This window comes from Oncorhynchus kisutch, unplaced genomic scaffold (assembly GCF_002021735.2).
Source record: "Oncorhynchus kisutch isolate 150728-3 unplaced genomic scaffold, Okis_V2 Okis06b-Okis10b_hom, whole genome shotgun sequence".
NCBI classification, from domain to species: Eukaryota; Metazoa; Chordata; class Actinopteri; order Salmoniformes; family Salmonidae; genus Oncorhynchus; species Oncorhynchus kisutch.
The window spans coordinates 22,749,798-22,763,400 of record NW_022261983.1 but is presented as its reverse complement, the minus strand read 5'-3'; the positions used below and the strand labels follow the sequence as shown (position 1 = coordinate 22,763,400).

The 13,603-nt window shown below is 43.4% G+C and overlaps 1 protein-coding gene across 1 annotated transcript in view; it reads left to right on the top strand.

Moving 5' to 3' along the window:
• Positions 1-2,150: 2,150 nt before the first annotated feature.
• The window catches only part of LOC109881204 (alpha-N-acetylgalactosaminide alpha-2,6-sialyltransferase 5), a 107,342-nt gene continuing 95,889 nt past the window's right edge, over positions 2,151-13,603 (top strand). Inside the window, exon 1 of the mRNA XM_031814485.1 lies at positions 2,151-2,372. The gene's annotated coding sequence lies outside the window, so the exon portion shown is untranslated. The remainder of the gene's footprint in view (positions 2,373-13,603) is intronic.

The following is a 13,603-nucleotide window of genomic DNA, read 5'->3' as shown; positions in this document are numbered from 1 at the left end:
CCCTGAACGATCTGACCAGGAGCCGTTTGCCCGCCCAGGTGACGTGGACCGAGGAGAAGGAGAAAGAGCCAGCCCCCTGACAGATCTGACCAGGAGCCGTCTGCCCGCCCAGGTGACGTGGACCGAGGAGACGGAGAAAGAGCCAGCCCCCTGAACGATCTGACCAGGAGCCGTCTGCCCGCCCAGGTGACGTGGACCGAGGAGACAGAGAAAGCCTTCCAGGACCTAAAGGGAGCCCTGTGTTCTGGACCCGTGAGAGTAACACCGGACTTCTCCAAACCACTGGTGGTGCAGACCGATGAGTCCAAAATAGGGGTGGGTGTCGTCCTATCACAGCTACAAGAAGGTGAGGAACACCCAGTCATTAGCCGGAACACCCAGTCATTAGCCGGAACACCCAGTCATTTGCCACGGGAACCAAGACATTCCACTGTGGAGAAAGAATGTCTTGCGATTAAGTGGGCACTGGAGACGCTGAAATATTAGTAATTGGGATGGTACTTCACCCTCGTGACGGACCATGCACCCCTGGTTTGGATGTCACGGAACAAGGACAGTAACGCCCGGGCCACCCACTGGTTCCTATCCTTACAGCCCTCTAGGGAGCTGGACCGCCCCTCCCAGTCGGAGCTGAGGGTGGGGGGGGGGGGGGGGTGTATGGCAGACGGCAGGGAGAGGTGAGTGGAGTGGTGATTAATGGAGGAGATCTTGCAGCCCGCTGGCTCCACCCCCCTGATCCTTATATGGACTTCCTGCCCCCACGAGGCAAGCCAGTGGCTCATTAAGCCGTTGAGTGCTTGGGGATAAAAGAGCGTTGGCTGCACAAAGAGGGAAACGCATGTTATTGAGAGTGTGAGAAGCGGGAGAATTATCAGTACGATTACCTGTTGTGAACTGGTTGCTGGATCCCTCCCCCCTTCCCACCATGTGCAAATATACCTAATAAATTCCCCATTTGCATTCTAATTGTGCTCCCTGTCAGTGTTTGGTTGTTGAACTTGGTGAAGTGGAAACCCCACCCCCTTGAGCCTGCTACAATATATACAGTAAAACTATGATATATTCTATCTATTGCAGTACCTGTCTCATATAGATATATACAGTAAAACTATGATATATTATATCTATGGTAGTACCTGTCTCATATAGATATATACAGTAAAACTATGATATATTCTATCTATTGCAGTACCTGTCTCATATAGATATATACAGTAAAACTATGATATATTCTATCTATGGTAGTACCTGTCTCATATAGATATATACAGTAAAACTATGATATATTCTATCTATTGCAGTACCTGTCTCATATAGATATATACAGTAAAACTATGATATATTATATCTATGGTAGTACCTGTCTCATATAGATATATACAGTAAAACTATGATATAACAATGTTCAGATACTAACAGTTAGTAATTGGGATACGATCATATGTATATCAGGCCGTGAAACAGGTTAGCTGACCTGTCATAAGAGATAGTCTGTGACACCAACTCATCCCCTTGGACAGCAGCAACCAGCATGAACTGAAAGATCGGCCGTCAGTTCAGAGAGAGTACCGTACTCAGCGTGATCTGACAGAAAACGGACCAAATTTAGATTCAGAACCACAGACAGCCCAGTGGTTCAGAACCACAGACAGCCCAGTGGAGTGGTTCAGAACCACAGACAGCCCAGTGGTTCAGAACCACAGACAGCCCAGTGGAGTGGTTCAGAACCACAGACAGCCCAGTGGAGTGGTTCAGAACCACAGACAGCCCAGTGGAGTGGTTCAGAACCACAGACAGCCCAGTGGTTCAGAACCACAGACAGCCCAGTGGAGTGGTTCAGAACCACAGACAGCCCAGTGGTTAGCGCAGATCGGCCGCGGATTTAGCACCAATATCGTGGACAGCACCTTTTTGACGGATCAAAATAAACCGAAATATGTCTGTGTGGTTACTGTAGTTACGGTGGCTCTGCACTGTATTCCAGCATCTCTATTGATTACAGATACATTTTGATGCTTGCTTTCTACTTCAGACCTGAACACAGTCAACTTTAAGACCACGCAGTACTCCCAACAGGCAACATCTGTCCCGTCAGCTATGAATCGCGGCACTTGGCTTTCAGTCCATTTCTATACGGGCAGAAGGTGATGTGACTGACACACACAGGATCTGCTGGAAACACAAGAAGAGTCATCCACAACACAACACCATACCGATAATGACGGGGTGACGGTGGTGGGATGCGAGGAGGGGAAAAGATATTATTCCGCCGGTATATATTAAGCTGATTTATACCATGAGGAAAAGTGGAGCTACACGTGCAGACAGTGGAAAATAAGACGACACGGTGCTGCAAAATGAAGACACCTATGGTAAGAGCTCGTATAACTATTATTGTCGTGGTGTGCCTATTCTTAGGCTAGAACTGCCTGTCTGCACAATTGAACAATTAGTCTCTACAGAAGGCATGTTCCTTCTAGCCGTCATGTAGTCTCCTGTAGTTTACTGTTCAGTGCCTGTAACCTAGCTGTTCTCGGCTCAAAAGGGCTTTGAACAATACCTAGTGAATTATTAAGAAATATGTTAACATGGAATTTACAGTCAGGTCACTCGTGATACAAGTCGACGTCCGGGGCGGCAGGTAATCTAGTGGTTAGAGCGTTGGGTCAGTTACCGAAAGGTTGCTGGATCGAATCCCGAACTGCTAAGGTAAAAATGATGTCGTTCTGCCCCTGAACAAGGCGGTTAACTCACTGTTCCCCGGTACACCGTCATTGTAGGGAGTAGTTCTTAGACTTGCCGAGTTAAATAAAAGAAATCAATCGATGTCAGAGGACATCGGGAAATTGGCCACTAGAGTTTAGCTTCAAGTAGGTTTCCGTTTTGCAAAATGTATGGCGGATGTGTCTAATCGTATTACCACAGGTCAGTGGTTCCCAAACTTTTTATAGTCCCGTACCCCTTCAAACATTCAACCTCCAGCTGCGTACCCCCTCTAGCACCAGGGTCAGCGCACTCTCAAATGTTGTTTTTTGCCTTCATTGTAAACCTGCCACACACACTATACGATATATTTATTAAACATAATAATGAGTGTGAGTTTTTGTCACAACCCGCCTCGTGCGAAGTGACAAAGAGCTGTTATAGGACCCAGGCACAAAACATAATAATAATCAATACTTTTGCTCTTTATTTAACCATCTTACATATAAAACCTTAATTTTCATCGAAAATTGTGAATAACTCACCACAGGTTAATGAGAAGGGTGTGAATAACTCACCACAGGTTAATGAGAAGGGTGTGAATAACTCACCACAGGTTAATGAGAAGGGTGTGAATAACTCACCACAGGTTAATGAGGAGGGTGTGAATAACTCACCACAGGTTAATGAGAAGGGTGTGAATAACTCACCACAGGTTAATGAGAAGGGTGTGAATAACTCACCACAGGTTATTGAGAAGGGTGTGAATAACTCACCACAGGTTAATGAGAAGGGTGTGAATAACTCACCACAGGTTAATGAGGAGGGTGTGAATAACTCACCACAGGTTAATGAGAAGGGTGTGAATAACTCACCACAGGTTAATGAGGAGGGTGTGAATAACTCACCACAGGTTAATGAGAAGGGTGTGAATAACTCACCACAGGTTAATGAGAAGGGTGTGAATAACTCACCACAGGTTAATGAGAAGGGTGTGAATAACTCACCACAGGTTAATGAGAAGGGTGTGAATAACTCACCACAGGTTAATGAGAAGGGTGTGAATAACTCACCACAGGTTAATGAGAAGGGTGTGAATAACTCACCACAGGTTAATGAGAAGGGTGTGAATAACTCACCACAGGTTAATGAGAAGGGTGTGAATAACTCACCACAGGTTAATGAGAAGGGTGTGAATAACTCACCACAGGTTAATGAGAAGGGTGTGAATAACTCACCACACGTTAATGAGAAGGGTGTGAATAACTCACCACAGGTGAATGAGAAGGGTGTGAATAACTCACCACAGGTTAATGAGAAGGGTGTGAATAACTCACCACAGGTTAATGAGAAAGGTGTGAATAACTCACCACAGGTTAATGAGAAGGGTGTGAATAACTCACCACAGGTTAATGAGAAGGGTGTGAATGACTCACCACAGGTTAATGAGAAGGGTGTGAATAACTCACCACAGGTTAATGAGAAGGGTGTGAATAACTCACCACAGGTTAATGAGAAGGGTGTGAATAACTCACCACAGGTTAATGAGAAGGGTGTGAATAACTCACCACAGGTTAATGAGAAGGGTGTGAATAACTCACCACAGGTTAATGAGAAGGGTGTGAATAACTCACCACAGGTTAATGAGAAGGGTGTGAATAACTCACCACAGGTTAATGAGAAGGGTGTGAATAACTCACCACAGGTTAATGAGAAGGGTGTGAATAACTCACCACAGGTTAATGAGAAGGGTGTGAATGACTCACCACAGGTTAATGAGAAGGGTGTGAATGACTCACCACAGGTTAATGAGAAAGGTGTGCTTGAAAGGATGCACACAACTCTGCAATGTTGGGTTGTATCGGAAAGAGTCTCAGTCTTAAATCATTTTCCAAACAGTCTGTGCCTGTATTTAGTTGTCATGCTAGTGAGGGCTGAGAATCCACTCTCACATAGGTGCGTGGTTGCAAAGGGCATCAGTATCTTAAAAGCGCGATTTGCCAAGGCAGGATACTGAGCGCAGCCCAATCCAGAAATCTGGAAGTGGCTTCTGATTAAATTCATTTTTCACAAATCCGCTCTCACTTGTTGCAATTTCAACGAGGCTCTCTTGTTCAGATATCGGTAAGTGGACTGGAGGCAGGGCATGAAAGGGATAACGAATCCAGTTGTTTGTGTCATCCGTTTCGGGAAAGTACCTGCGTAATTGCGCACCCAACTCAGTTGGGTTCGCATTATAACATTTTACATTGTCCGTAAGCTTGAGTTCCTTTGCACACAAAAAAATCATACAATGATGGAAAGACCTGTGTGTTGGAAAGACCTGTGTGTTGGAAAGACCTGTGTAATGCAGGCAGAGAAGAGCTCCAACTTCTTATAGCTTCTCATAGCTTAACCAACTTAATCATAGCCTCAATTTTGTCCCGCACATTGAATATAGTTGCGGAAAGCCCCTGTAATCCTAGATTCAGGTCATTCAGGCGAGAAAAACATCACCCAAATGTGTAGCCCGGTTGGAAAATATAAATGGACAGTTTGAAAATGTGTACACATTTTTTTGTTGTTGAAAAAAACATGTATTTATTTATTACTTTATAAAATGTGAATCACATTTTTATTTGGCGCATTGCACATACCCCAATTTGGGAATAGCTGCCATAGGTTATAGGTTAAAATCCAGAAACCAAACCGTAACCCTTACCTTAACCAATCAGAGTTAATGCCTAAACTTAAACTCTTCGAAATGTGATGTTTGAGAAACATGGATGAACGTCTAATTGTGACGTGACACTATGAGAGCTATTTCATTTCTGGTTTTAATGAAATGTCTTATTTTCTACATATTAATGTAATGCCTGTTTCAATTGTTCTCTAAAATGCAAAGAGCTGCTATACACTGAGTGTACAAAATATTAGGGACACCTGCTCTTTCCATGACATAAACTGACCAGGTAATTCCAGGTGAAAGCTATGATCCCTTATTGATGTCACCTGTTAAATCCACTTCAATCAGTGTAGATGAAGAGGAGGAGACCAGTTAAAGAGGGATTTTTAAGCCTTGAGACAAATCAAGTCAAATCAAATTTATTTATATAGCCCTTCGTACATCAGCTGATATCTCAAAGTGCTGTACAGAAACCTAGCCTAAAACCCCAAACAGCAAGCAATGCAGGTGTAGAAGCACGATGGCTAGGAAAAACTCCCTAGAAAGGCCAAAACCTAGGAAGAAACCTAGAGAGGAATCAGGCTATGTGGGGTGGCCAGTCCTCTTCTGGCTGTGCCAGGTGGAGATTATAACAGAACATGGCCAAGATGTTCAAATGTTCATAAATGACCAGCATGGTCAAATAATAATAATCACAGTGAACAGGTCAGGGTTCCATAGTCGGAGGCAGAACAGTTGAAACTGGAGCAGCAGCACGGCCAGGTGGACTGGGGACAGCAAGGAGTCATCATGCCAGGTAGTCCTGAGGCATGGTCCTAGGGCTCAGGTCCTCAGAGAGAGAGAAAGAAAGAAAGAGAGAATTAGAGAGAGCATACTTAAATTCACACAGGACACCGGATAAGACAGGAGAAATACTCCAGATATAACAGACTGACCCCAGCGCCCCGACACATAAACTACTGCGGCATAAATACTGGAGGCTGAGACAGACACATAAGATATGGATCATCCAGAGTGTGAATGGGCAAAGACAAAATATGTAAGTGCCGTTGATCAGAGTATGGTGGTAGGTGCCAGGCACACTGGTTTTGAGTGTGTCAAGAACTGCAATGCTGCTGGGTTTTCCAAACTCAACAGTTTCCCGTGTGTATCAAGAATGGTCCACCACCCAAAAAGACATCCAGGCAACTTGACAACATGGGCCAGCATCCCTGTGGAACGCTTTCTACACCTTCTACAAGGTCCATGCCCCAACATATTGAGGCTCTTCTGAGGACAACCAGATGCAACTCAATATTAGGAAGGTGTTCCTAATGTTTTGTACACTCAGTGTACATACCTGCTCTGTTGATGACGTTACATTATAGACACTACCGTATGGATACCTGCTATGCCTGTGAGATATGTGATGAGAGAAGAAGTTTGTTTGTTTGATGCCAATTCTTATTTGTATTTATTTAACAAAAAATGTGTATATATATTTTTTAATATATATTTTTAAATTTTATGAGTAGATTTAGCCTTTCTTGTGGTTGACTTGTTGGTCAGTTAGAGTGTGGAGAGTATAAATGTGGTCGGTTGTGGTTGACTTGTTGGTCAGTCAGGTAGGCCAGTTGAGAACCAGTTCTCATTTACATTTAGCTCTGTCAGGAGGAATGGGACAAAATTCATCCAATTTATTGTGAGGAGCTTGTGAAAGCTTCCCCAAAACATTTGACCCAAGTTAAACCATTTAAAGGAAATGCTACCAAATACTAATTGAGTGTATGTAAACTTCTGACCCACTGGGAATGTGATGAAATAAATAATTCTCTCTACGATTATTCTGACATTTCACATTCTTAAAATAAAGTGGTGATCCTAACTGACCTAAGACAGGGAATTTTTACTAGGATTAAATGTCATGAATTGTGAAACTGAGTATAAATGTATTTGGCTAAGGTGTATGTAAACTTCCGACTTCAACTGTAGGTCTGTAACAGTTTGGGTCTAGAGTGTCTCCCCCTTTGAAGAGGGGGATGACCGCGGCAGCTTTCCAATCTTTGGGAGATTGAACAGGCTAGTAATAGGAGAGGTTGAACAGGCTAGTAATAGGGGGGGGGGTTGAACAGGCTAGTAATAGGAGAGGTTGAACAGGCTAGTAATAGGGGTTGAACAGGCTAGTAATAGGGGTTGAACAGGCTAGTAATAGGGGGGGGGGGGTTGAACAGACTAGTAATAGGAGAGGTTGAACAGGCTAGTAATAGGGGTTGAACAGGCTAGTAATAGGGGGGGGGGGTTGAACAGGCTAGTAATAGGAGAGGTTGAACAGGCTAGTAATAGGGGGGGGGGTTGAACAGGCTAGTAATAGGAGAGGTTGAACAGGCTAGTAATAGGGGTTGAACAGGCTAGTAATAGGGGTTGAACAGGCTAGTAATAGGGGGGGGTTGAACAGGCTAGTAATAGGAGAGGTTGAACAGGCTAGTAATAGGGGTTGAACAGGCTAGTAATAGGGGGGGGTTGAACAGGCTAGTAATAGGAGAGATTGAACAGGCTAGTAATAGGACAGGTTGAACAGGCTAGTAATAGGGGAGATTGAACAGGCTAGTAATAGGGGGGTTGAACAGGCTAGTAATAGGGGGGGGGTTTGAACAGGCTAGTAATAGGACAGGTTGAACAGGCTAGTAATAGGGGAGGTTGAACAGGCTAGTAATAGGAGAGATTGAACAGGCTAGTAATAGGGGTTGAACAGGCTAGTAATAGGGGGGGGGGTTGAACAGGCTAGTAATAGGGGGGGTTGAACAGGCTAGTAATAGGGGTTGAACAGGCTAGTAATAGGGGGGGGGTTGAACAGGCTAGTAATAGGGGGGGGGGGGTTGAACAGGCTAGTAATAGGGGTTGACAAGCTCTTTCAGAACATCAGTTATCTGGATTTGGGTGAAGGAGAAATGGAGGAGGATTGGGTTGCTGTGGGGGGGGGGGTGAATAGCTGTTGACCTGGGTAGGGGTAGCCAGGTAGCATGGCCAGCCGTAGGTCAGCTCAAGAAAAATACGTGTTGAACTGTTATCAGTGGTGACAGTGTTTCCTAGCCTCAGTGCAGTGGGCAGCTGGGAGGAGGTGCTCTTGCTCTCCATGGACTCTCCACAGGATACAAATTTCTATTTGAAAAAGCTAGCCTTTGCTTTCCTAACTGCCTGTGTATATTGGTTCCTAACTTCCCTGAAAAGTTATGTCGATATAGGACTTGTTTTACTGTTTTTACTGTGGATATAGATACTTTTGTTTCAGACAGAATGTCTCCTCCTTCCTGAGCGGTGTGACGGCTGCGTGGCCCACTGGAATTGAAATACAGTGAATTATAAGTGAAATAAACTGTCTGTAAACAATTGTTGGAAAATGACTTTGTGTCATGCACAAAGTTGATGTCCTAACCGACTTGACAAAACTATAGTTTGTTAACAAGAAATTTGTGGAGTGGTTGAAAAACAAGTTTTAATCACTCCAACCTAAGTGTACATGAACTTCTGACTTCACCTGTATGTGGATTTATAGACACACATATTGTTATGGGACTTTTACGACCCTATATAGTGTTTATGTTCAAGTTGTTCAAGGAATCTACATAGCTACAGTACATGAAATACACATTGTATTCCAGAATAAGATTCCAGAATAAGATTAGGGAATCTACTTGTAGTTCTGTGGGGAACCTATTCCATCAATGATATGCCAAGATTAGCTTCACATTGACCTTTTATTTTATACTATATATATATATATATATATTTTGGGGGTTAGTACAGAAAGAGAAATCTGAGTGGAAAAGGGTATTTTTGTGTGTAGCAGCAGAGCCAGTATTTCTTGAGATTACTCTAGTCCCTGCGAGGACACAGTGTGTGTGTGTGTGTGTGTGTGTGTGTGTGTGTGTGTGTGTGTGTGTCTGTTGGCACACAGTGTGTGTGTGTCTGTTGTCACACAGTGTGTGTGTTTGTGTGTGTTTCTGCGGGGACAATACAACCACTCAGATGTTCCAATGGATACTTAGCAGACCGTAATCTCGGTGATCTGTCAACATCTCTGTTGTGTGTTTGACTGTCTATGTGATTGTGTGTGTGTTCCTCCGGTAGCTCTCTCTCTCCCTCACTCTCTCACTCTCTCTCTCCCTCCCTCTCAATTCAAGGGGCTTTATTGTCATGGGAAACATTTGTTAACATTGCCAAAACAAGTGAGGTAGATAATATACAAAAGTGAAATAAACAATTAAAATTAACAGTAAACATTACACATACAGAAGTTTCAAAACAATAAAGACATTACAAATGTCATATTATATATATATATACAGTGTTTTAACAATGTACAAATGGTTAAAGGACACAAGGGAAAATAAATAAGCATAAATATGGGTTGTATTTACAATGGTGTTTGTTCTTCACTGGTTGCCCTTTTCTTGTGGCAACGGGTCACAAATCTTGCTGCTGTGATGGCACACTTTGGAATTTCACCCAGGAGATATGGGAGTTTTTCAAAATTGGATTTGTTTTCGAATTCTTTGTGGATCTGTGTAATCTGAGGGAAATATGTCTCTCTAATATGGTCATACATTGGGCAGGAGGTTAGGAAGTGCAGCTCAGTTTCCACCTCATTTTGTGGGCAGTGAGCACATAGCCTGTCTTCTCTTGAGAGCCATGTCTGCCTACGGCGGCCTTTCTCAATAGCAAGGCTATGCTCACTGAGTCTGTACATAGTCAAAGCTTTCCTTAATTTTGGGTCAGTCACAGTGGTCAGATATTCTGCCGCTGTGTACTCTCTGTTTAGGGCCAAATAGCATTCTAGTTTTTTTTGTTAATTCTTTCCAATGTGTCAAGTAATTATCTTTTTGTTTTCTCATGATTTGGTTGGGTCTAATTGTGCTGCTGTTTTAGGGTGTTTGTGAACGGAGCCCCAGGACCAGCTTGCTTAGGGGACTCTTCTCCAGGTTCATCTCTCTGTAGGTGATGGCTTTGTTATGGAAGGTTTGGGGATCGCTTCCTTTTAGGTGGTTATAGAATTTAACGTCTCTTTTCTGGATTTTGATCATTAGTGGGTATCGGCTTAATTCTGCTCTGCATGCATTATTTGGTGTTCTACGTTGTACACGGAGGATATTTTTGCAGAATTCTGCGTGCAGAGTCTCAATTTGGTGTTTGTCCCATTTTGTGAAGTCTTGGTTGGTGAGCGGACCACAGACCTCACAACCATAAAGGGCAATGGGCTCTATGACTGATTCAAGTATTTTTTGCCAAATCCTAATTGGTATGTTGAAATGTAGGTTCCTTTTGATGGCATAGAATGCCCTTCTTGCCTTGTCTCTCAGATCGTTCACAGCTTTGTGGAAGTTACCTGTGGCGCTGATGTTTAGGCCAAGGTATGTATAGTTTTTTGTGTGCTCTAGGGCAACAGTGTCTAGATGGAATTTGTATTTGTGGTCCTGGTGACTGGATCTTTTTTTGGAACACCATTTATTTGGTCTTACTGAGATTTAATGTCCAGGGCCCAGGTCTGACAGAATCTGTGCAGAAGATCTAGGTGCTGCTGTAGGCCATCCTTGGTTGGTGACAGAAGCACCAGATCATCAGCAAACAGCAGACATTTGACTTCGGATTCTAGTAGGGTGAGGCCGGGTGCTGCAGACTTTTCTAGTGCCCGCGCCAATTCGTTGATATATATGTTGAAGAGGGTGGGGCTTAAGCTGCATCCCTGTCTCACCCCACGACCCTGTGTGAAGAAATGTGTGTGTTTTTTGCCAATTTTAACCGCACACTTGTTGTTTGTGTACATGGATTTTATAATGTCTTATGTTTTACCCGCAACACCACTTTCCATCAGTTTGTATAGCAGACCCTCATGCCAAATTGAGTCGAAGGCTTTTTTGAAATCAACAAAGCATGAGAAGACTTTGCCTTTGTTTTGGTTTGTTTGGTTGTCAACTAGGGTGTGCAGGGTGAATACGTGGTCTGTCGTACGGTAATTTGGCAAAAAGCCTATTTGACATTTGCTCAGTACATTGTTTTCATTGAGGAAATGTATGAGTCTGCTGTTAATGATAATGCAGAGGATTTTCCCAAGGTTACTGTTGACGCATATTCCACGGTAGTTATTGTGGTCAAATTTGTCTCCACTTTTGTGGATTGGGGTGAACAGTCCTTGGTTCCAAATATTGGGGAAGATGCCAGAGCTAAGGATGATGTTAAAGAGTTTTAGTATAGCCAATAGGAATTTGTTGTCTGTATATTTGATCATTTCATTGAGGATACCATCAACACCACAGGCCTTTTTGGGTTGGAGGGTTTTTATTTTGTCCTGTAACTCGTTCAAGGTAATTGGAGAATCCAGTGGGTTCTGGTAGTCTTTAATAGTTGATTCTAAGATTTGTATTTGATCATGTATATGTTTTTGCTCTTTGTTCTTTGTTATAGGGCCAAAAAGATTGGAGAAGTGGTTTACCCATACATCTCCATTTTGGATAGATAATTCTTCGTGTTGTTGTTTGTTTAGTGTTTTCCAATTTCCCCAGAAGTGGTTAGAATCTATGGATTCTTCAATTACATTGAGCTGATTTCTGACGTGCTGTTCCTTCTTTTTCCATAGTGTATTTCTGTATTGTTTTAGTGATTCACCATAGTGAAGGCGTAGACTCAGGTTTTCTGGGTTTTCCGGGTCTCTATGTTTTTGGTTGGACAGGTTTCTCAATTTCATTCTTATATTTTTGCATTCTTCATCAAACCATTTGTCATTGTTGTTCATTTTTCTTCGGTTTTCTATTTGAGATTTTTAGATTTGATAGGGAAGCTGAGAGGTCAAATATACAGTTAAGATTTTCTACTGCCAAGTTTACACCTTCACTATTACAGTGGAACGTTTTGTCCAGGAAATTGTCTAGAAGGGATTGAATTTGTTGTTGCCTAATAGTTTTTTGGTAGGTTTCCACACTGATTTCCTTCCACCTGTGAATTTCTTAATATTATTCAGTTCCTTTGGCTTTGATGCCTCATGATTGAGTATTGCTCTGTTCAAGTAGACTGTGATGTTGCTGTGATCTGATAGGGGTGTCAGTGGGCTGACTGTTAACGCTCTGAGAGACTCTGGGTTGAGGTCAGTGATAAAGTAATCTACAGTACTACTGCCAAGAGATGAGCTATATGTGTACCTACCATAGGAGTCCCCTCGAAGCCTACCATTGACTATGTACATACCCAGCGTGTGACAGAGCTGCAGGAGTTGTGACCCGTTTTTGTTGGTTGTTTTGTCATAGTTGTGCCTAGGGGGGCATATGTGAGAGGGAATGCTGTCACCTCCAGGCAGGTGTTTGTCCCCCTGTGTGCTGAGGGTGTCAGGTTCTTGTCCGGTTCTGGCATTTAGGTCGCCACAGACTAGTACATGTCCCTGGGCCTGGAAATGATTGATTTCCCCCTCCAGGATGGAGAAGCTGTCTTCATTAAAGTTATGGGGATTCTAGTGGGGGGATATAGTGGGGGGATATAGGTAGCACACAGGAGGACATTTTTCTCTATTGAGATCATTTCCTTTTGAATTTCTAGCCAAATGTAAAATGTTCCTGTTTTGATTAATTTTATGGAATAAGTTAGGTCTGCTCTATACCAAAATAGCATACCCCCTGAGTCCCTTCCCTGTTTCACACCTGGTAGTTTGGTGGATGGGACTACCAGCTCTCTGTAACTTAGAAGGCAACCAGTGGGTCTGTCTCCTCTATACCACCAACCTGGTAGTGTGGTGGATGGGACTACCAGCTCTCTGTAACTTAGAAGGCAACCAGTGGGTCTGTCTCCTCTATACCACCAACCTGGTAGTGTGGTGGATGGGACTACCAGCTCTCTGTAACCTAGAGGATAACCAGTGGGTTCATCTCCTCTATACCAGCTCTCTGTAACCTAGAGGGTAACCAGTGGGTCCATCTCCTCTATACCACCCACCTGGTAGTGTGGTGGATGGGACTACCAGCTCTCTGTAACCTAGAGGGCAACCAGTGGGTCCATCTCCTCTATACCACACACCTGGTAGTTTGGTGGATGGGACTACCAGCTCTCTGTAACCTAGAGGGTAACCAGTGGGTCTGTCTCCTCTATACCAGGTTTCTTGCAGGATGACAATGTCTGTATTTCTGATTTCTTTGATGAAGTCCAGGTTCCTGCTCTTTAGGCCAAAGGCAGATGACCTCAGGCCTGGTATATTCCAGGATGATATAGTGAAGGCTT